Source organism: Alexandromys fortis, unplaced genomic scaffold (genome assembly GCF_014885135.2).
Source record: "Alexandromys fortis isolate MF-2015 unplaced genomic scaffold, M_Fortis_MF-2015_v1.1 scaffold_27, whole genome shotgun sequence".
NCBI lineage: Eukaryota > Metazoa > Chordata > Mammalia > Rodentia > Cricetidae > Alexandromys > Alexandromys fortis.
In genome coordinates, this window is record NW_026067952.1 from 7,264,372 (window position 1) to 7,286,532 (window position 22,161).

Genomic DNA, 22,161 nt, shown 5'->3' on the forward strand with positions numbered 1-22,161 from the left:
GGGCTCCAGATAGAGTCATTTCTTATGTGTACATTTTATGTGTATTGCAATCATCTATAGAGTCTGGTGAAATGAGTTCCATTCCTAGCTTTTTTTTTCTTTTTTCCATTTTTGAATGGTGGGATTTTGTGTGGTCTTCTTCCTTCCTCCCTGCACAGCATCTATAGATATAAACTAAGCAGGTGGGCCACTCACCCGTGATTCCAACAGTAAAATATCATTTTCCTATCTTATTACATTGGTTGAATGCTATGTTTCTAGTGCCCTTGAATCTTCTCAAAATCTTCTCAATACTGATTTCTATTCGTTCTAAACTCCAAATTAATTTGCCTTTAGAGACTCTTCCTGATTTGCTGTCCCCTTCCAACTTGGTTTCTTATGACATTCCCAGGGGACAGATTTCATCTGTTTGGTATGACAGAGGAGATACCTGTCTAGACATTGCTAGCCATGCCATTAGTTGAATTATGACCCCAGATAGTTTGAAGAATGTTTCTGATGATGCAGAAGAAATTGGGATTAGAGAAACTGAGAGGATTTGGCCATGACTAGATACCTCTAGGTAGGCTGGTTTCCAGTGGCCACTACTGCCGACAGCTAATATTAACTAAACATACATTATTTTCATGGCACTGTGTTGTTTAGTAATTCATTGACAAGCAGGAGACTTGTGAAAATGCTTGGACATTTTTATTTTGTCACAACTAGGGTTTTTTTTTTTTTTTTTTTTTTTTTTTTGCTATTGGCCAATAAGAAGTAGAAGTCAGAATTTCTACTAAGTTTCCTAGCATATGGAATATTTTTTTCCGGACTGAAATAGCAATAGTATTGAGGATGAGGAACTGTGGGTTAAACTGTGTGTGTCCTCTTATTTACTCATTGAGCCAATGCTATTAAGTCGGTATCACGACAACTAAACCCATTTCATAGATAGGAGGCATGCACAGTGCAGCTTGGTCACGATTACTAAGCTGGAAGATGAGAGAATGCAACGTTGAGTCCAAGTTTTGCCAACTCTAAAGCCCATGAGCTTGACCACTTTGTTGGAGGCTGAAAGGTCCACCAAACAAATGGGCAGGGATGAGGAAAATGGCCTAGGAACTGCGTCTCAGAGAAATCTGAGGGGCTCGGAGTTCCCATCCCAGTAACTGCTAAATCTTGCAAGCTTAGGTCCTCATCACTGGGGTCAGTATCTCTGGGGCAGGTATGTCATTGTATTGACTTGTAGTCTGGTCCTGTTATCCTTACCTGAGCTGAGCTGAGTAAGCAGGACTCCTTTTCAGTGATGTTAGCATCATGGCCACGATCTTGCCTTTTGGAGGGAGGAGCAGGCTCACAGTACATGCTTACAGTCAAGCAGGTTTTGTACACCTGGCCAGCAGTTGCTTCTCCTTCTTTGATTTTACCTGTAATTGCGTTCAGAATGCGGTATCGTAGAAAACTGTCAATCACATGACACAGGCCTGCCCTCAATAATGACTGAATGAATAAATCAAATGGCTGAGTAAATGCATCTTTCATGAGACTAAACCTTGGAAGACAGTAAAAGAGCTGGGTGTGGGTCAAAGGGAAGGCGGGGCTGGGCCAATGGGTGAAGCATTGAAGAGATAAGATGGAAGGAACCCTAAGGATGGGCCAGCGGAGTGGCAGCTGGAGCTGCATCTCACAACACAAACCTCAGAGGATGAGGAGGGGGCGGGGTCAGACTGTGACCACCTTGGGACCTGGACTGATTACTGGAAGACTTCATAGGATGTGTTGGCAGCTGACCTTGAAACTCAGTGACCTTCAGTCCCAAGGACAGCAGAACTGAATCTCCTTCCATGGCACCTCCCCTGGGTGGGGGTCAAGGCTGTAGATGGTCTTGGAGATTCACTTATTGTTCTTGAGGTGGGAAAGTTATTCACAGCCTGGTTTCCTTTTCCAGGCCTCTTTGTAGACTAGATTTATTCAGGAAAATTAGCTTCACAAAATCTAGAAAAATCAGTGCAAGTCACAGGACTCTGGAGTGTTTGCTGGTTTTACTCCTTTATGGAGGAAAGGAGAGGAAGGGATGAGGGCAGAAAGGGAACTGAAATCCACCGATGGCTTATTTTGGGCTGAGAGACTTTGATGGTCAAAGTGTGGAGGTGTCAGGATACCCTGCTCCCAGCATGGTGTCAGAAAGACTCTCACCAGTAACTGGACATGTGTCCTGACTTCCTTAAACGCCAGTTTACTCATTTGTAACCTGGGGATATTGTATATATTTTCTAGGTATGTGATTGTGATATAGATTTAATGAGACAACATTTGGATGCTTCGCCCAGCAGCTGGAACAAAGGGAGTGCTAAGTTACTCTGGGAGGTGGGACTCATGGTCTCCAGTTAAGTATGAGGAACTTGAGGTGTGGAGGAGTCATTGTGAAGAAGTTTGGCTTTCAGTTCCTCTGACAAGTCTCTGCTGACTTCCAGGCCAAGTCAGGTGCCTTCTCTGCGTGGCTTTGGCCCCTGTACTTCCCTCTCAGCTTGGAATGCAGCATAGTATGAGTGTCCACTCGGAGGTTCAGCATACATATGCCACACAGTAACCAGGCTCTGGATCCTGAGAATCAAACATGGTGTTCCCAGCACCCAGCACCAAGATGCATTCTCAGTACACCAGCATATGAGACAAAGTTAACTATGTCACTGGTGGGGATGCCATCCAGGATCATCTGATCTATGTGTCTGAATGGGGTTTATTTATTTCTTTTGTAAAGTCTCTCTCTCTCTCTCTCTCTCTCTCTCTCTCTCTCTCTCTCTCTCCCTCCCTCCCTCCCTCCCTCCCTCATCTGTCCCCCTCTCTATTCCCCCCTCTGTCTCCCTGTTTTCCCCTCTGTCTCTGTATCTATCTTCCTGCTCTCTCTCTCTCTCTCTCTCTCTCTCTCTCTCTCTCTCTCTCTTTCTCTCTCTCTCTCTGCACCTATACATGCTTCTGTTTTCTTTATTGAAGAGGTGAACACAGCAAACACAGCCTCTCTTCCCTCTCCTTGACTTCTAATCTCTTCCCATTTCTGAGGCATCTGGAGCACTAAGATTCTCAAAGAGAAGGTGAATGTGTTGTGCCCTTGGTTTAGAAGGGAATAGGAGTCATTTAGTACAGAAAAAAGTAAATGATAATAGGTCCTTGCAAGTTACAGGGAGACAATGACACGTCTCAGCATAGGGTTCTTAATCTTTCAACAACTGTTCTTTCCACTTTTCATTCCTAGCTCATCCAGTTCTTCCGTCTGTCTTGAAGATTGCTAAATAAGGGACTTTAGCCAACCCCCATATATGAGCTGATCCTCATCTATTGATTCATTGATTTGTTGACTCATCTCTCCATTCAGTGCTTTGAGCTGTTCTGCACCAGGTCCTGGTTTTGCAAGATTGCACAAAAGGAGACATGTCTCTGCCTTTTGGAGGTAGTAGTTTGGAAAAGGTAGTCATATAGTCACACCAGTGAGTTCACAATTGTAAATTGATATAAATATTTGGAACTAGAAAGTCTTCGGAGAACTTTATCTAGACTCGTAGGATCAGGGCACACATTCTGGCAGAAGTGAAACTGATGTAGGGCACTGAAGAATGAACAGAAGGTGGGTAGTGGCTTTCAATGAGAGAATGTTCTGGACAGAGACCAGCAGGTGTAAATACTTGGTAGAAAATTAGGACTCAAAGGAGAGTATGAACATAGATGATGGGGGCCCACTGGATATTATAGGGGATGAATAGATAGGAAGTGGTAGTCTGTATGGAGCCTTGTAGGCTCTTACAAGGATCTGGTTTCTGTCCTAAGAAAGGGTGAAAGAAAGAGTGCAAGGAAGGGTGTGGTCAAATCTGTGTTTCCTAGCTACAGGTAGGAGGTAGATTAGGTGGCCGCCATAATGATTCCAGGAAGCAATGATCGGTCCCCAGATTTAGGCCCAGAAGTGGGGTTATAGGGAAGGAGAACAACATAATGGTTATTTAAACTAGAGGTTGAAGGTTCTGTTGAGTGGTTGGAAGGATACATCAAGAGGCCAAGGGAGGCTGAGAATATTCCTGAATTTTTGAGTTTAAGTGATTGGAGAGCAGCAATGTAGATTATTGCAGCTACTAAATACTTTACTTGTATGTTTTATAAAGTAAAATGAGAAGAAATTATAAATAGCACAATTTTGCACATTTTCTGACCTCTTTCTGTATTCTTAGTTCTTTAAAACATACCTGAAGTTCCTGGCATCAAAGGTCTAGGGCTCTACACTCCTTGAATATGGACTGGCGTGTGGCTAACTTCATGGCCAACAGACTGTGGTAGAGACCATGCTAGATCAGTGCCAAGTCTAGGCCTCTACATCATGGTGGGCGGAGACTCTTCTGGAACCCTGTCTGGATATCCTGCTGGCTTCAGAGGTGATACCGAGCTGAAACACACCTTATAAGCCGAGGCTATCCTTAGACAGCTGAGTCCCAGCCGACTGAATGGCTGGCGAGCTACCATTCCCAAGGAGCACAGCCGAGGACCGTCAGCTGAGTCTGGCCCACAGCATTCTGAGCTGCACAAATGGCATCGTTCTAATCCACTAAACTCCTGGGCAGCCTGTTAGAGAGCGAGAGCAGCGTGACACGGGGGCTTCTGAAACAGACGCAAAGCCGACGTTGACTCAGAAGCGTGTGCTATTACAAAAGCACTCGGCTGGACACTGGGGTGCTGACAGACGGATGAACTAGTGTAACAAATGCCTTGAGGGGGTTAGGGATGGCTCGGTGTTAAGAATGCCTGTGGTTTGTGCAGAAGACATGAGTTTGGCTCCCAGAACTACACATCGACTTGTAACTCCAGCTTCAGGGGACCTAATTCTTTCTTCTTAATTTTGTATGTATACACACACATACACACACACGCACCACATAATACACATAAAACCTTTAATAAAAAGTACCATGCTTAATAGTCTTCTGAAATTCTCAGACTCCTTTTTTTTTATGAAATTGTCAGTATGTATTTTTCTGGAATATGCATCTCACCTCTTTGATGGCCTTGGTCCCTTGGTTTTTATTCCTGTCAGATGGACTTATGCTGGGGTTGGAAACAAGGTGATTAGCACTCTTGTTTGACCCCAAACTCTCTTAAAAGTCCCACACTCTGGGAAAACTGGTCACCCTGCAACTTCTGTACTTTGCTGTTTGTACCCACACTCACAGGCTGGCATCAGAAAGCAAGGGAGGCTTTAGAAGGCCTGGCTTTTGAACAGTAAACCCAAGGTGCAGCAGGTTTGCTGTCCCAGCCTGGGTCCCCAGCTAGAAGGCACAAAAGGGAGACCCTGAACTCAGGGCAGCGTGGTGCTCACACTGAGGCTGTTCCTCTATACCTGAAGCTGCTGGGTTGGCAGAGGTGCACACACCGCTGTGCCGTGAGGGGAGGGTTGCCTCGAAGTGTCCGCCTGAGCAAGGCAGAGCACGCCTCTCTATCCAGACAACTGACAAAATGAGTTTACACACGGGGCAGAAGGGTGGCAGGGCTCACTTACCACATTTCTCTGCATAGAGTGGACCTTGGATTTGCTAGTATCTGTAGGGGCAGCACTCAGCTCCAGAGGCCAGCCTCAAAGTATCCAGACAGAGATGAGCCATGGGAGGGGAAAGGGACAGGAGCAGAGGACTGACCTAATCTCCTTCAGGAACCTTCTTGATCCTTTGTTGAGAACTCTTTTTTTTTTTTTTTTTTAAATCCATTTTTCATACATTCAGAATTCCAAGCTGCTGAAAATTCCCTCCTGTGATGAGAAGCATTCACGACAAAACGTGCGGACTGATTTGTCTTTCCCTGAAATCAAAGGCGGCATTCTGAAGAGACCGCGCTCGCCACACAAAGGTGGCAGATGTTTGCCGAGATTATAGCTACACCAGCATTCTGCGCATTCAATCTCGGGAGCATTTCAGTGTTTGAAAAGAGAAACCGTTTTGTGTCATTTCTGGATGCCTGGGAAGCTTCTGGTTCCATCAGTGTGGATCCATGGCTCAGGAAGGGTGTGGACGAGGGAGGGTGTGCTCACTCGGCCCCCGCACTTGGGATAGTCTATAGGGCAATTTCTGAGTAGGGCTCGGGTGTTCTCCCAGCAGGGTTCCTGCATACTGAACTCATGCATTATCACCAGGCTAAAGATACCCAGTGAGTTTCTGAGCAACACTGGGCTGAAGTACAGTGTGGGTGGTCCAATTCGTAGAGTCTTCTTTAGCACCCAGGAGTACCTTGGTGCTAGGTACAATGGTGTTAGGCCATCTAGGTAGGGATGCGGGGTCTTCACAGGCTGTGACTCTCTTTATCCTCTGAAACTGGTTGTCTACATCCCACCTGTTAAGAAAGCTAATTGCAAGCTGAGTTGACTTTTAAGTTTCCAGACATTTTGGTTCTCACACCCTCTCCTCTTGATCCACCATGCTGGAGACCAGCAATCTCTCAGATTCTCCACCCCCTCACCCCTGGGATGTGGTCAGTTACACAACCCTACACATTGGTTTCCAAACATTCGACTCAAGTCATGCTTCTTGATAGTTCAATTCCAAGTGCAGTCCTTTTGTCTATCTGCGTGTAGATTCTATCCATTTTTTTTGCATATCTCTCTCTCTCTCTCTCTCTCTCTCTCTCTCTCTCTCTCTCTCTCTCTCTCTGTGTGTGTGCATGTGCTTTCATGCCATGATGTGCCTGTGGACATCAGATGTTGGTCCTTATTTTCTATATTGCTTCAGAGTCTCTTTGTTTCCTGTTGTGTCACTGCCTGTGACCTTCCAGAACTTCTGATTCTACCTCATCTTGATGCAGGAACACTGGGATTACAGATAGGTGCTACTGCGTTAGGCTTTATATGAGAGCTGGGGATTTGAACTCAGATCCTTGTACTTGTGCAGCACTGAGCTGTCTCCCCAGTCCCTCTGTCCTTTCTCTTCACCTCCATCCACCTAAAGCATCCTCACACCTTGTCAAGCCTGCTACACTGTCTCACCATGATCTGTTTGTAGCTCTGAACCCAAACTACACTGGGAACTATCGGTGACTAACTTTAGCTTTACTTTTTCAACAGCATACGGGGCTAACAGTTATTTTTTGGGTCCTCTGCTGGCTTTTTGACTAAACGAAGAGGTGTTGTAAATTATGGATTCCCTGAACCCAGCCCTCCTATACCTTTAGACACCTCAGCCTGTGTCTGTTGGCTCATAACTTAAAAAAAAATTCTTTTCAAAATAGGGTCAACTCCTCCCCATCCTTGTAGAGACAGGGCCTGTAGTAAGCTTTCTCATCAGACTATTTTTGGACCACCAGCCCTCAAATAATGACATGGAGACTTATTACTACTTTTGAAAGCTTGACCTTTAGCTTAGACTTGTTCTCAACTACCTCTTACAACTTAAATTAACCTGTTTCTATTAACCTATGTTCTGCCACATGACTCTCACCTGTCTCCCATTCTGTATGTCCAACTCGCTCCAGGTCTCTCTGGGGTCTCTCGCATGCCTCTCCCCAAGTTCCTCTCTTTCCCTGGAAGTTCCGCCTAACCTCTTCCTGCCTAACTAGTGACCTTTCACCTCTTTACTAAAGCAATCGGAAGGCACCTTGGCAAAGACACATCTTCATAGTGTACGGAAAGATTATCCCACAACAAGTGCCTGTGTTAACTTCTTTAGGAAGCCTCCCCTGATACGCCATGGTGGCTCTTCTCTTCCTCTGTGCTTCCATAGCATCTTGGATTCCTAAGGAAAGACTCAGCACTTCAGCAGCTTTGTGTATCTTCCTTGTCGTTCATCTCTTCCAGGGATGTGGGGTGGATTTAACACCATGCTTCTGTTTTACCTGTTGCTGCTGCTGCAAAGCAGCTAAGCTGTATCCTGAGGGTGAGAGTGTGGACTGCAGGTGTAGAGAGGGTTGGAATGTGCATGCCTCCACATACTGGTTGAATGATTTGGGACGAATCAACTTCTTAAAGCTCTGCTTCTGTTGCTTGTCACGGGGGATTGTCAAAACCAACCTTTGTGACCTCTCTATTGCACGTCAGATCTAGAATTTCTTTTATTTTTTGATTGTGATTAAAAACTCATGACATGGTACACCTACCACCCTATGCATGTTCACGCTGTTGTATAAGAGATGTCCTAAGAGTTTTCATTTTTGCAACACTGAAGCTACAACCATCAAAGAACTTCCCACTCTCTCCTCCCCCAGTGCCTGGTAACAACTTTTCTATTCTCGGTATGTGTATTGGTCTACTGTAGATGATCTCATGTAAGTAAACACATGGGGCTTATTCCATTGTGACTGACTCATGTCACTTAGCATGATGTCCTCAAGTTTCATCCATAGTGTGGCCTGTATCCGAATTTCCTTCCGTTTTAAAGGCTGAGCAATATTCCATTTTATATATAGACCATCTATTTGTCAGCTGATGGATACTTGGATTGCATATGCTTTTTGGAACATGTGATGTTGCTTTAAACATCGATGTGCAAATATTTCCTTTGTACAATTATGTACATTTCTGGGTCTAGTGTGTTGCTTCAACTGATATATCCATGAAATGATCAAATGTGATCACAACTGTTACCTTAAATTCTGTGCCCTTTGGTTCAATTTTAAATTTTGATTATGGGACCCCATTTAATTCTTTTTCCTTATTTTTCACATGCTTTTTGTGTCATATCTAAGAAATCGTTGCCAAACCCAATGTTAGGAAGCTTCTGCCACCTGTTTTCTTTTAAAGTCTTGGCTCCTATGTGCGCATGTCTTCAGCCCATTTTTACATACGTTGTATGGCACGAGTCCAACTTTACTTTTCCCCAAGTGTATATTCAGTTTTCTCAATGCCAGAGTGAAAGGGCTTGCCCCTTCTAGTGTGCCTTTGCCATTTTTATCAAAGATAATTTGATCACATGCAGAAGAGTTGATTTTGATGCTATTTGACTCCATTGGTTTATATATCCACCTTTATGCCGATGTCAGAAATCTGGAAATGTTAGGCACCAAACTCTGCTTTTTTATTTATTTTTTATATTTTGCTTTTTTTGAGACAGGGTTTCTCTGAAGCTTTGGAGTCTGTCCTGGAACTAGCTCTGTAGACCAGCCTGGCCTCCAACTCACAGAGATCCATTTGCCTCTGCCTTCTGAGTACTAGGATTAAAGGCATGCGCCACCACTGCCTGGCTCAAACTTTGTTTTTCTAATGATGCTTTTCACTATTCAGTGTTACTTCCATACGAATTTTAGAATGATGATGATGATTGTGTATGCTATGAGGGAGGAGACCACACATGCCCCAGGTAGTATGTGGAAGTCAGAGGGCAACTTTTAGGAGTTGGTTCCACTGTGGGATCTCGCGATAGAACTTAGGTTGTCGGGTTTTCAAGGCAAACACCTACACCTGCTGAGCCATCTCACTGGCCCACAATGGCTTTTTCTGTGTGTGCAAAATTGCCATTGGGAGTTTTGGTAGGGGCTAATTGGGTCTGCAGGTGACTTTGGGAGCTACTGATATTTAATCATATTAGGTCTTCTGTTCCTTTCTGTGTCCCTTAGGGTGTTTCTTCAGTGTTTTGTGGTCTTTGGTATTACAATGCTTCTTTCTTCTTTGGCTTCTACCTAAACACTTTGTTCTGTTTAAGTGGAATAATTTTCATACCTACTTTTTAGATCATTCATTATTAGTATATGAAAATGTGGCCACCCTTTGCTTGTTGATTTTGTATGCTGCAACGTTGCCGCATTTGTTTATTAGGCAATTCAAATGTTTTACTGCTGTTATCTCATTCAATCTTCCTGGCCGCCCAGTAAAGGAGGTACCATTCCCGTTCTCAAAGATGAGGAAAGTGAATCTCAGAGGGCTTGGGTAACATATCCAAGGCCACTTGATGGGAAAGACTCCCCACCTGGACAGAGTGTCAGCAGGCTTACCCCACATCCCTTCTGGCTACGGCACCTACTCATCATTTTCTGATAAGAAGATCTGTAAGCGATAAGAAGTGTCTTATTAGGTAAGCTTGAAAGATGCATAGCAGAGGGGAGGCGGTTTCTCAAGAAGTTCTGTTTTTAAATATGTATTTGAAGAAAATGTTAGTGGAGTATACAAAAATAAAAAGACATACAGCATTCCCAGTAAAAGGAAAATATTAAGGGGACTTACATTTATATTCTAGCAGCATTCTAATTTTAGGGGTTCTTATTTACTTGTTTGTCTGTAGTACTGAGGTTTGAATCTGGGGAGTCATTCATGCTAGACCAGTGCTTTACCCCTGAGCTACCTCCACAGCTCTTATTTCATTAGTTCATTTCATTTTGAGACAGGTTCTTGCTAAGCCACCAAGTCTGGTTTAGTCTGTTTTTATATTGTTACCATCAAGGAGGGCAACAAGAGAACCCCTTTAAAGAGATAATCTTGGCATGGAATTAAAAGAGTTGCCTATAGACATTTTCTTTGCCATCCTAAATAGAAGAGCTTTCTGTAGGGTTCTGAGGGTTGGAATCTAAGCATTCCGAAGACTTCTTGGCAAGAGTAAGAAGCAGGTACCCTTGAAGATCCCAGGAATCAAAAGAGATAAACTTGGGAAGAGGAAGAACTGATTTTAAGAATCTGAGAATAGGGGGCCCTGCAGCAGAGGGTGCACAGGTTTTTTTCCAAGGAAACTTGGACCTGAGGCTCAGAAATCAACCGGGGACTGTATGATCTGCCAATACAACACCCGTGAGCCGTATACTCATTGCTTTCCATAGCAAACCCTCTGCAACTCCATGGGACCTAGAAACAAATCTCCCTATCTTCACACTCTCCCTAACGGAGGATGCTTCAGTTCGTTCAGATGACAGGATGAACAGTGACAACATGGGTAGCGAAGCTCTGGTGTGAGGGTCTTGCTGAGGTCTCACGGACACAAGCATTGCCCTGGGCCACAGTAAGAGGAGACAGACTGGCCTGAGCTGTGTGTCCCTTCCCTGCTGGGTTTTGCGGTGCTGCCTCCAGCTTGCCTCTCTTTTGGCAGACCCAGGGTGAAGCGGAGCCTCTCTCGATGTGTCTGCAAGCTGTACTAGAGAGCAGGGGCCTGCTCTTCCTGGGTCAGGCTGGGACCCAGACTCTTGCACTTGGTGCTTTCTTTAAGGAAGTCTCTCAGATCCCTGGCTAGAAACCAAGAAGGCAGGATTCTTCCTCTTTCGAGATCACCGTGTCTATTAGTCCAAAGACCCAGGCAACGGGAAAGGGCCTTGACATGCCACACTCATGTTCTGTTCTTGCTTTTTTTTTTTTTTTTTAAAGAAAAGACTGCTTTCCCATGGTTAGGGGAGAAGTCAGACTTTCCTGTTCCTCTTGGGCCAGGCATGAAGCAATTTTCGGCTCTGATGTTGACACTGGGTCAAAGCCTCAGACTGTCTCCCTGGGCAAGACTCTTTGGACTTCTCAGCTCTGACCTTTCTAATGCGAGTATGACCAATGGACAGAAGCAACAAGAAGCATGCGTGGCCTTAGTGGAGGGGGAGCAACTGGGGTGTTAGAGGCAAGGGCTGAGACACTGGATTCATCTGCATGAGTTCGACCATCAGCTTCACTGCTTCAAGGGTGGGAAGCATTGGATAAGTTACTTAACCCTTGAGTCTCGGTTCCCACCAGGAAAGTGGGGGATAAAGGACAGGAAAGGTTAAGCAAACCTATGTGGAGAGTTAAGTGTAAGGCACGGAGCATGGCAAGAACGCCGCGGGCCAGACTCCTTGAGGTTATTAAAGGTTGCGGCTCAATCTTTGTTTTTCAACAGTAGGGAGTGCTAGGCATGTGCTCGCCGTTGAGCTACAGTCTTGCTCTCTTTTCCTTTTTTATTCCGAGACAAGGTTTCACTAAGCTACTCGGGCTAGCCTTGGCTCACAGGCTAGCCTTGGCTCACTGCGTAGAACAGGCAGGCTTGCGATATTCCTTGCTCAGCCTCCTGAATAGCTGGGATTAAGACCCACACCATTGGAACAGTCATGTGAATGCTCAGTGTGCCTGAGGCGGGACTGTGCAGCTGGAGAGGAGGGCTGCAGGTTCAAGTCTTAGCTCCACCCATGACCAGCGAGCAGAATGCCTTTGGAAGAACTAGCATTCTTCTCAGATCTTGACTTCTTATCTTGTGTTTTCCTTGCCCGGTTTTTATTGAAGGCTAGGGGTGGGGAGAAGTATTGGTTACTTTATTTTTTCTGTATTGCAATAGACTATATAACAGAAACACATTGTGTGAGCAAAGATTTATTGGGGGCTCGGGTTGTCAATGGGTCCACCATGGTAGGGAAATGTGTTGTTTATTGATGTCCTTGCTGCAACAGAAATACCTGGCAAACAGCTTGAGGTTAGTTCCAGAGTGCAGTCCATCAATGGAGGCAGGACCTAGAGGTTCCTGGTCCGATAACATCTGGAGCCATGAAGCAGACAGGGATGAAGACTTATTCATTCTGGGACCCCAATCCCGTAGAACACTGCTCATATGTAAGGTGAGTCTTCCCACTTTTCTTAACCTAATCTAGATAATCTCTCAGACACATCCAGACAGTTCTAAGGTGCTTCCAAATCACGTGGCTAGTGAAGATTCACTATCGCAGAAGGCGTGGCACAGTCACAGTGACGGGAGGGTGTGGCAGTGATTCACAGTCTGGCAGATGTAGGCTGGGTGCTAGAACCAGGGGCCAGGCTGGACCCTTCAAAGGCTCCTCCTTGGACTCTACTTCCGCCAGCTCAGCCACATCACAGAAAGACTCCACGTCCTCTCCAGACAGTGCCATTAGCTCTGGAAGCAAGCTTTCAAGCCACTAGCCTTCAGGGCCATTTCAGATTCCAGTCCTAACAGGAGGTTTAGTGCAATAACGCATGCATGTGTGTGTCAGCAGCATGGGGCCTGCAATAACCAGTCCCATTATTACAAAGGAACGGAGTTAAGCTACTCAGTGGAAGGTCTGAACCCTCGCGGTCTGGTCACCCGGAAATATGTGAGGGTGCCCAGTCCTCTTGGCCTTCTGTGTGTTTAGAGAATCAAAAGGAAAATTAAGGTCAGTCTGGCCTTTGTAGCTGGGTCCCTCATTTTTTCACTGGCACAGTGCCAAGCTTCTTTTAGGCCTCCAATACATGCTTGTCAAATTCGAGGGAGCTTTGTTAAAGTCAGTGCGGATTTGTATGAGCAGGCCTGGCTTCGTGGGCAGGACCCCATGCTTGGAAAAACTCTAGGCCATTCTGAAACTTCCATTTTGCGCCGTGCCCTACAAATTATGTAAAGAGGGTCTTGTGTACAGGCAAATAAATGATGGTTGAAAAGTTAAGAGGGTCATAATTTCCCTCTCAAAATTCTCCAGTGTTTCCCCATCACACTCAGAGGAAAGCCCAGGCCCCTTCATGTGACTCTCTGGTGCCACCTGATCCACCCCAGCCTGCTCTGCTGATCTTGGGGACTGTGCTTCCCCATCGCCTAGACCTTCAGCTGTCCAGGTCTGCATCTTTAACAAGAGACCCTTCTGCTCACTTCCCAAGTCATGGCCTGCTCTGCCTGCACTCCTAAGTAAGCTCCTCCTGACCGCTGCCCAGCCGCCCTGTCTTCTTAGCCCACTTTACTCTCTACAGTGCTTTCAGATAGGAGCTTGTTAGCTTACTTTTCAGTTTGTTTGCTTTCCATTTACCAACAGGCCAGAATGGATGAAACCAAGTCTCCTTCCTTGCCTTGTTCCCAGAGCATCACACATCCCTAGGCATACAGTAGGTGCTCAATAAATATTTGTTGACTGAAGAATGGATGGATTTGTCAGCACTTTGAATCTGATCTCTCAGAACTCTCTCCAGTGGCTCTTGCACAGTTGGTCCCACATATCCTGGGGAGATGAGGAAGCTCATGCAGCCCAGAGCCCTGCAGGTGAGCAAGGTGTCCACCATTCTCATCATTTCTTAGCAACAGAGACAATAAGGGCCCAGAATCCAGTGTTGGGTCCTTGCTTTGGACATACAGCTGGAAATATAGAGGAAGCTAGAAGATGGTGTGACTCAAGAGATAAGCAAAGGAAGAGAAGAAGCCATAGTAAGCAATGGCTTGATCAGAGGCCACGTATCTCAATGATCCACTTTATAGTAAATTATATGAGAGGGAAAGAGACCCATTCTGTATCAAAAATCAAAACCAAGGTGAACCAATGAAATAAAAAGGAAAAAATGATTTAGCAAGGATGAGAATTAAATATAAATAGGGTATTAAATGTATTTATATGTTTTGATACTTATTAAGTATTTGGAAAATTTGGGGCATGAAGACATTGCTATATAAACATTCACACATTAAGAAAGAATATCTCAAGCTCTTTTGCCATTTCAGGAAATGTACAAGTCCTTAATCCTTTCATCGACTCATCCCAGCCTCTTGGTGAGGGAGTGATGATTTATCCCCATTTTACAGATGAGAAAATTAAGGCCCAAGCTGGAGACTGACACTGTTGGAATGTGGCTCCAGTCTGGCTGACTTGGGCTGGGTTCTTTGGCTACTGTCCTGGGTGACAGTTAGGAGCAGTGATGGCCTGGCATCTCTGGGCTCTTGCTGAGTGCCAGGTCCCGGCCTGGTCTGAGTGGAAAAGATGGGTTGATTCATATTTATTCTTCTGGGAAGGTTTATTACTCATGGCTCCTTCATGCTGCAAGCATCCTCTCCACCCCCAACCTTGCCCCCCAGGCTCTGTGCTGGGTGCTGCAAGTAGGCAGGTGAAGTGAGATGTTTCCCGGGTGTTCGTGTAACAGGGTCCCTGGCTGGAAGGGTTGTTGGAGTATGAAATACACACCCAAGAATGGATGAACTTCTGTTCTTCTGGGTGCTGGCCATCCCTACCTAGATGGGCACAGCTTTCCTGGGGGTCATTCGTGACTGAGATCCTAGACATACAAGAAAGACTTAATAGTCCTATCATCCAGGTGGCCTGCTTGGCCCTTCCATCAAGGCCTCCATAAAGACAGCTGTGACAGAGAGTTATGTGGCCTTTGGCTGTGTCTGAGAGCACCGCCACCAGTGGGTCACCTGAGCTGCGAGGAGACTCTCAGGTGCTGTCTCTGGTTCCCTATGAATCTTCCACAACTGTTTCAGATCCAGCTTGGCTACCTGGCTTGACTGACCTGAAACCTCCCAGCCTGTCTCCTTCCTGGCAACTCCTCCCCACACCCTGTGGGTAGCACCCAAACAAGCCTCTTGGGATTTAAGGTGGGTCGATCAAGGTAAGTGTTTCCTCTTCGGTTCTTAGCAGATGCCCAACCCCAATGACACCCATTGACCTCACTCACCTATTCACATCTACTTTTCTTTCATGGGTAAGGTACATTCATCTAACAAATATTCAGTGAATTCCTACCGTGGGATAGGCCCTGCATTGGGCTCTAAGGATTTAGCTATAAATAAATCAGTCATAGCTTCCCCCACCACTGTGCCCACACTAGAGAGGCCGGCATAAAGAAAGCAATGAGGAAAAATAATTACACATTTAAAAAGGTGAACAGAGGGAAAGAGCCCAGTGATAGGAAATCGGAGCTGACTCATGTTGGCTCATTATTTGAGGGGTTTTGTGAGGCTGTTATCCAGTATAGATATTAGGAAAAAAAACTAAGTAGTATAGATTTATCATTAAATGTATTCTATTAAAATCAAAATTAAAGTGAAACGTGTCATTGTTATTTTTGCAACTACCTTTGCATTTGAGGGTCTGTATCGTGGGTAGTGGGTGGCCATGCTTCTTTCTCCAATGCTACACTCCATGGCTTCATATCGTGAGCTTGGCATTGACCAAGATGGGAGCATTATTCTGTGAGAACTGACAAACACAAGAGATTGGGGCTTTTCTTTTCCTCCGAGAACCAGCTATTCACATTTCCTGTGCTATGGGAGAGGACCCAGAGGATTTGCCTTCAGGTAGGTGAGTCATGGAGAGCCTCTGAGTTGTGTTGGGGGGATACATTTGCCAAGGCTGTGATGAGAAGGAGGTGTCATGTATCCATGGCTGCGGAGTTTCCAGTAGAGAAGATGAACAAGAGCCAAACCTCTGTCCCAATGGAAAAGGAAACAATATGGGTGCTTGCGGGTACCTGGGGCTCTGGCATCGTGGATGAAGGGCTGCACTTCTGCTGGGAAAGCAGATAGACAGATAGAGGGCAGCTCATACATACAGTGACATTTGGGGTGTATGAAGGAATGTGCACATGACCGATAGAGCTGAAAGCTACAGAGGATGCCGTGGGTCCCTCTAGGACTTGCCATTAGTTCCCGCTGCAGCAAGTAGCGGTGCCCATCTGTAGAAGGACCACACTACCCGACTCCCACAGATGTGCATTCCACCTCGGCTCTCATTGTGCCCATAACTTTCTCTAGAACCATACGGGAGATGGGGAGCCGGGAATTCATTCCCAGGGAAACCTTCAGCCATGAGACCATGAGCTGGTGGAAAGTTCCAGCCTTCTGTTCTTCAGCCCCTGTACCCTTCCTAGAAGGAAGTCCTGGTGTGCTCAGACCAACTTTGCTTATAGTCGTGACCCTGGTAATGCCTTCGTATGTCAGTTATTCTGTCTTCCTGTTGTCTCCTGCTCCTTCACTCATGCTTCCTGGGGTCACCTCTCAAAGCAGCTGCTTCCTCCCAAGTCTTGTCTCAGGATCTTGAAGGAACTCATAGTAAGATGGTAAAGCAGACACAGAGGGAAACTGGAGACAAAGGAAGGGCTCAATGGGGTTGTCCCTCTGTCTCTGTCTGTCTGTCTGTCTCTCACACACACATATTATAAGAGAGAGAGAGAAAGAGAGAGAGAGAGAGAGAGAGAGAAAGTAGATGATGATAATGATGGTGATGATAATGATGATGCCTTTGGGATCTACCTTCAGGGATTCCATGCCCTGCGTGCTGGAATCTGTATTGACTGCAGAGAGGCGAGTTTCTTCTTTGAGGCCTGTGTGCCAGCCAGGAAGTAAATCATGCCCAGAATCTCTGTGGGGACCTCTTTAGAGGCCTTACTCTGTCTGTTGAGATGTTTGGTTGCCACCCCGCCTTGGTGACCTGGCCCAGACTCTGGATGCTCATTTTCCTAGGCTGGCCCCTCCCGTGGCCTATCCTCTATCTTATCATCTTGTTTTGCAGAAGTCAGACACCTAAGTCTGGTGGTCTGGTGAATTCTCCTGAGCTCTGAGTGTCCTACACAGTGATATAGCTGTTTCCCATCAGTGGTCACGTGTCTATACAGCTTTTCACACTGAAGGCCCCTGTCATGGGAACTGCCTCCACCTGTCCCATCCTGGTCAAATAGGATACTTAGCTTGGCCTCTCCCTCAGTGTTTCCAGTTAAGCATGAGTTATCAACACAGCCCAGGGTCTGGCAGGCTCAGCTCCTGCAGTGAGAACGACGAGGCTGAGTGTCTCACAGGGCAGCCAGCCAAGGGCACCTTGTGCATTCGTGGTGGCAGTTCCAGACATCCTGGCTTAATTCTCACCTACTTGCTTCCCACTTTGCGCCCCTTTCTTGATTCCCTTCTGCTTTGCATACCCCAGTGCGGCTGCCTTTGGGGGAATTGTTGGTGGGACAGCGGAGCCCTTTTCCTCTCAAGACAGTCCCTTATTCCTTGCACAGGAACCTGCCTGCTCTCCCTCCCTCCCTCCCTCTCCCCTGGGGGCCTGGCTCCCTTCCTCACCATCAGCCCCTCCTGCTCTTCCCTTCTGAAGCTCCCCAGAACATTCTGACTCATCCTCTGACTCAGGTGGAGTCTATTTCTGTTCCCACGTACTGCTCCCAGGTGGGCTGCGGACCACAGCTGTCACCTTTGTTCATGCACGAGAGCATGGTGTATACGTGCCTGTGTGCCTATGTGTGCAAGTGGATGAATGTATGCTTGTGTATGCCTGGGCATGCATGCATATGCACGTGCAAATACATGTGTGTTTCTAAGCTTTCTTCCCCCTGGCAGTTGGGAAGGAGAATTCTCCTGCCCCTTTCCCATTCTGTATGTCACTCCCTCCCCCAGTCCCTCAGGAGCAGACAGACGTGCATCCTCCACGGTCCTCGGTGAGTTAGACTCTGGGAAAATGCCACCCTGATCTCCCCAAGAAAATTGTTTTATCCAAGGAAAAGTTTTGAAAAAAAAAATGTCCAACCGTGATGGCCCTAGTCTGCAAACCCCTACTCTGGAATCTCCCCACTGTAGACCTGGAAGCAACCAAGGGGCTAAGGCCAAGTCTTCACTTCATACTTTGGGTTGAAGAGATCCAAATTTGTTAATAACCAGACTCAAAATCATCCAGCAAGGTAGCATCCATGTTGGATTTGGATGCTTGTTTCCTGTCCCCAGCCAAAATGCTACCGGTTTTCTCTCTTCTCTTTCTCCTTGCCCTCTCTCCAGCAAGACCCTCAGAGCCTGTGCTATCCAGCTTGGTGGCGACCAGCTAGGTGAGGCTACTGAGTCCTTGAACTGTGGCTATTGAGATGCCTTCTGAGTGTGAAACACACTGGATTTTAAAGACTTTGTACAATGCATTGTAAAGCAAATTATTCGCGACTACTTGAAATCTGTTGTATGCGCTGCTGGACAGTATTTTGTTGTTGTTGTTTGTTTTTGTATTTTGTAAATACTACACAAATCAGAGTTATCTAGGAAGAGGAAAACCTCAACTGAGGAGCTGGACCCATCAGATTGGCTTGTGTGTATGTCTCGGGGGACATTTTTAAAATGAATGATTGATGCGGAAGGGCCCAGTCCACTGTGGGCGGTGTCAGCCCAGGGCACGTGGGCCTGAGGTATAGAAGAAAGCAGGCCAGTAAAGGGCTTTCCTCCATGGCTCCTGCCTCAGCTCCTTGAGTTCAAGCCCTCCCTCCTCTATGATAGACCATGACATGGAAGTGTAAACCAAGGAAACCCTTTCCTCCCCAAGCTGCTTTGGGCCAGTGCTTTACCACAGCCTCAAAATAGTCATTATATAATTAAATGATTTGTCAATGCATTTAAGACTTACATATATTGCATTAAATAAAATATATTTAAAAATCAAATTCACCCATTTCTTTTAATTTCTTATAGTATGACTATTAGAAAAATTTAAATCATGTACGAAGCTTTGTGTTTTGAAATTTTTTCACTGACAGGACCTAGGCAATGCCTACCCCTTCCTTCTAAGGACTCAATAACAAATTAAAGTTTGATTCTACCGAAGTTCTTTCTGGGGGAATCAATGACTTTATTGAGCTTATTTACAGAGCATGGGGGAGGGGTTCCTGATGGGAGCATGCAAGGCATTCCTCCAAAACAGCCCTACATGGATGATGGTTTTCCCACAGGGACATCGATAGAACCCCTTCGTTAACCCGTATACTCTAGGTCCTCCCTAAGGCCCTGAGGCCACCTGCAATCAGGGCAAAATTGCACTGAAATGATTGGGACGTTTGGGTGGATAGCCAGGTGAGGTCCAAGGACCCTCCTTACTGCATCCCAACCAGCAAGCCAAGCAAGGATGATCTTTGCAAACAGGCGCAGCTGCATGGCATGAATATGGTGGCTGTTTGGCTCAGGGGCCAGTCCTGCGTGACATCCTCCTTGTTTTCTCCCCCACTCCCTTCTTCAGGCCTCCTCCATTCCGCTACTATAAAGCATAGCAAAGCATTGACCACCCCTGATATCTTCAGTAGCCTGGCCGTGGTCACTAGGAGGAAGACACAGCGGAGCACAGCCCTCCTTTCTTCTGGCTCCACCTCGCACAGCCTGCACAGCCCTGCACAGCCCTTCAGCGGTTCCCTGCCCTGGGCTTTCCCTGCCAGCACAGTGGGCCCCCACTCTGTTCACCCACTCTGTTCACCACGCCTCTCCCCACTCCTTTTCTGCAAGTCAGATGTCCACCTTCTAGGCTTTACTCCAACATTCTTTTTTTCTTTTCTTGAGACACACACCATGGCACTTTGCCAGTTTGAGGGTTTCTTTTGAATAACTGTTACTGCGAAGATAAACGACAGGAGGCAGTCACGTTCGCACCATACTTTGTGTCCTTCTTCACTGTCCTGCTAAAGACTTAAACTTGATCCTAACCCCAAGGGGGAGGGGACCTCCCCTGCTTCTCCTGACCTGGAGGTGGATATGTAGACCAGGCTGGCTTTAAACTGAGAATGTCTCGTACATCCTATGGCCATCCTCCCAAGCTTTCTACATGTGTTTTTGTTTTTTTTTTAATAATGTTTTCACAGAAAATTCACACCCATTTTGCAGATGAGGAAGCTGAGACCCAGAGGTGTGTTATGGAAATGATAAGTGGTCCAGAACTTCATATTCAGGGCGATGAGATGCTATAGTCCAAAGTCTTCACGGGGTTCTCCTTGAGGAGACACAACCTATCCTCTAACATCTGGGTCTTCTGAGTTCGTTCTAGGTTCTAGAATTTTCTTGCCCAGTCTTATGGAGGCCTCAGTGTATTCGTAGCAAAGTGAGCCAAGACCACTCCAGAGGCCTCTCTGCAGCTGCTCATCAAGTCCTCATCTCTGAAGGCTTTACTGAGTCCTGTAGAAGTCAGTGGTTCCCACTCTTTGAGGGCTAAACTATCCTTTAACAGGGGTCGCATATCAGATATTTACTTTGCAAAACACTAGCAAAATTATGTAACAATGGCAAAAATTGCAGTTACGAAGTAGCCACAAAAATAATTTATAGGTGCAGGTCACCACAACATTGAACGATCCCAATATTAGGAAGGTTGGGAACCACTGGTATAAGTGAACTCTGCTTATAGTTAGGTCTCATAATCATACACACACACACACACACATACACACACATACATACACACTCACACACATACATACATACATTAGGGAACCCTCCACAGTTACCCAGGTCAGGGTAGATCCCTGGCCGTATAGAACCCAGGTTTTCACCTTCTCATGAGTCCTGTATCATTTGCCTCTCTTGCTGAACCATAAGCATCACAAGGGCAGGAACTTCGTTTGCTGCATTTTCTAAGCTTTTCTCAGTGCCTGGCACCTACCAGATGCTGGGTGACTTTCTGACTGAGCGAGGGAAACTTGATTTGATCTCTTTATCTGGAGGATAACAAGGAAGTAGAGAGCTGTAGTGAGCTGCGTGGTGTCACACCTGATGGAGATGTATAATCAACTCCTGAGATGGTTAAGGCCTGACCTATGCTATGATCATGCAATGATTATCAGCTGCCTGCATATGCGTGAACCTATGGGCAGTGCCCACCTGGCAGTTCGGGGTTGGCAGTCCATGCCTACTTAAGGGCTGGGAGAGGGTTTGCCCGGAGAGAGAGAGGTGAGAGAGAGAAAGAGAAAGAGAAGGAGATGGAGATAGATTGCTGTGAATAAAGTCCTGAAAACTGCTGCAAGAAGAGCTCCGGGTGTTGCATTTTTTCTTGCTGGTCGAGGGTGGACGCGACAGAGAGCCACGTGAACGTCCGTCCTTGAGCCCACCTCTCCCTGTGTGACTTAGTATTGAGGATTCTAGTGTGTGTTAAATAAGAAACAATGGGGGGGGGGCTGGAGAGATGGCTCAATGGTTAGGAGGACATGCTACTCTTGCACAGGACCTGAGTTAAGTTTCTAGTACCCATGTGTGGTAGCGTGAATCACCCGGAACTTTAGGGGGAAGCTGATGTTTCCGGCCTCTTTAAGCACCAGCATCCATATGCACACATCCCCTCTCTCCATATATATGCATCAACATACACAATAAGATAATTTTGCCAGGCACGCATTTAAGCCCATCTCTTGGGAGGCATAGGAAGGCAGATCTCTGTGTGAATTCTAAGCCAGCCAGGGTCTATATAGTGAGTTTCAGGCTAGGCAGGAATACATAAAAAGATTTGTTGTAGAGCAGTCCAGATTCCCTGCCCTGCGGGAAGTCCAAGGTCCTCCCACTTCTATCCAGGACCAGGAAGGTGAGCATCCAAACAGGCTAGGCTCCCACAAAGCCAGTTCATGTATTAGGATCAAAACCTAGTGCCATTGTCCTTGGCTTCTCATCAGCCTTCATTGTCCGCCACGTTCAGAAAGTCCGGTTTCATCCCATGCTTATTCAGTCCCAGTCCCGCTGGCCTTGGTGAGCTCCCAATAGATCAGTTCCACTGTCACAGTGGGTGGGTGCACCCTTCGTGGTCCTGACTTCCTTGCTCATGTTCTCCCTCCTTCTG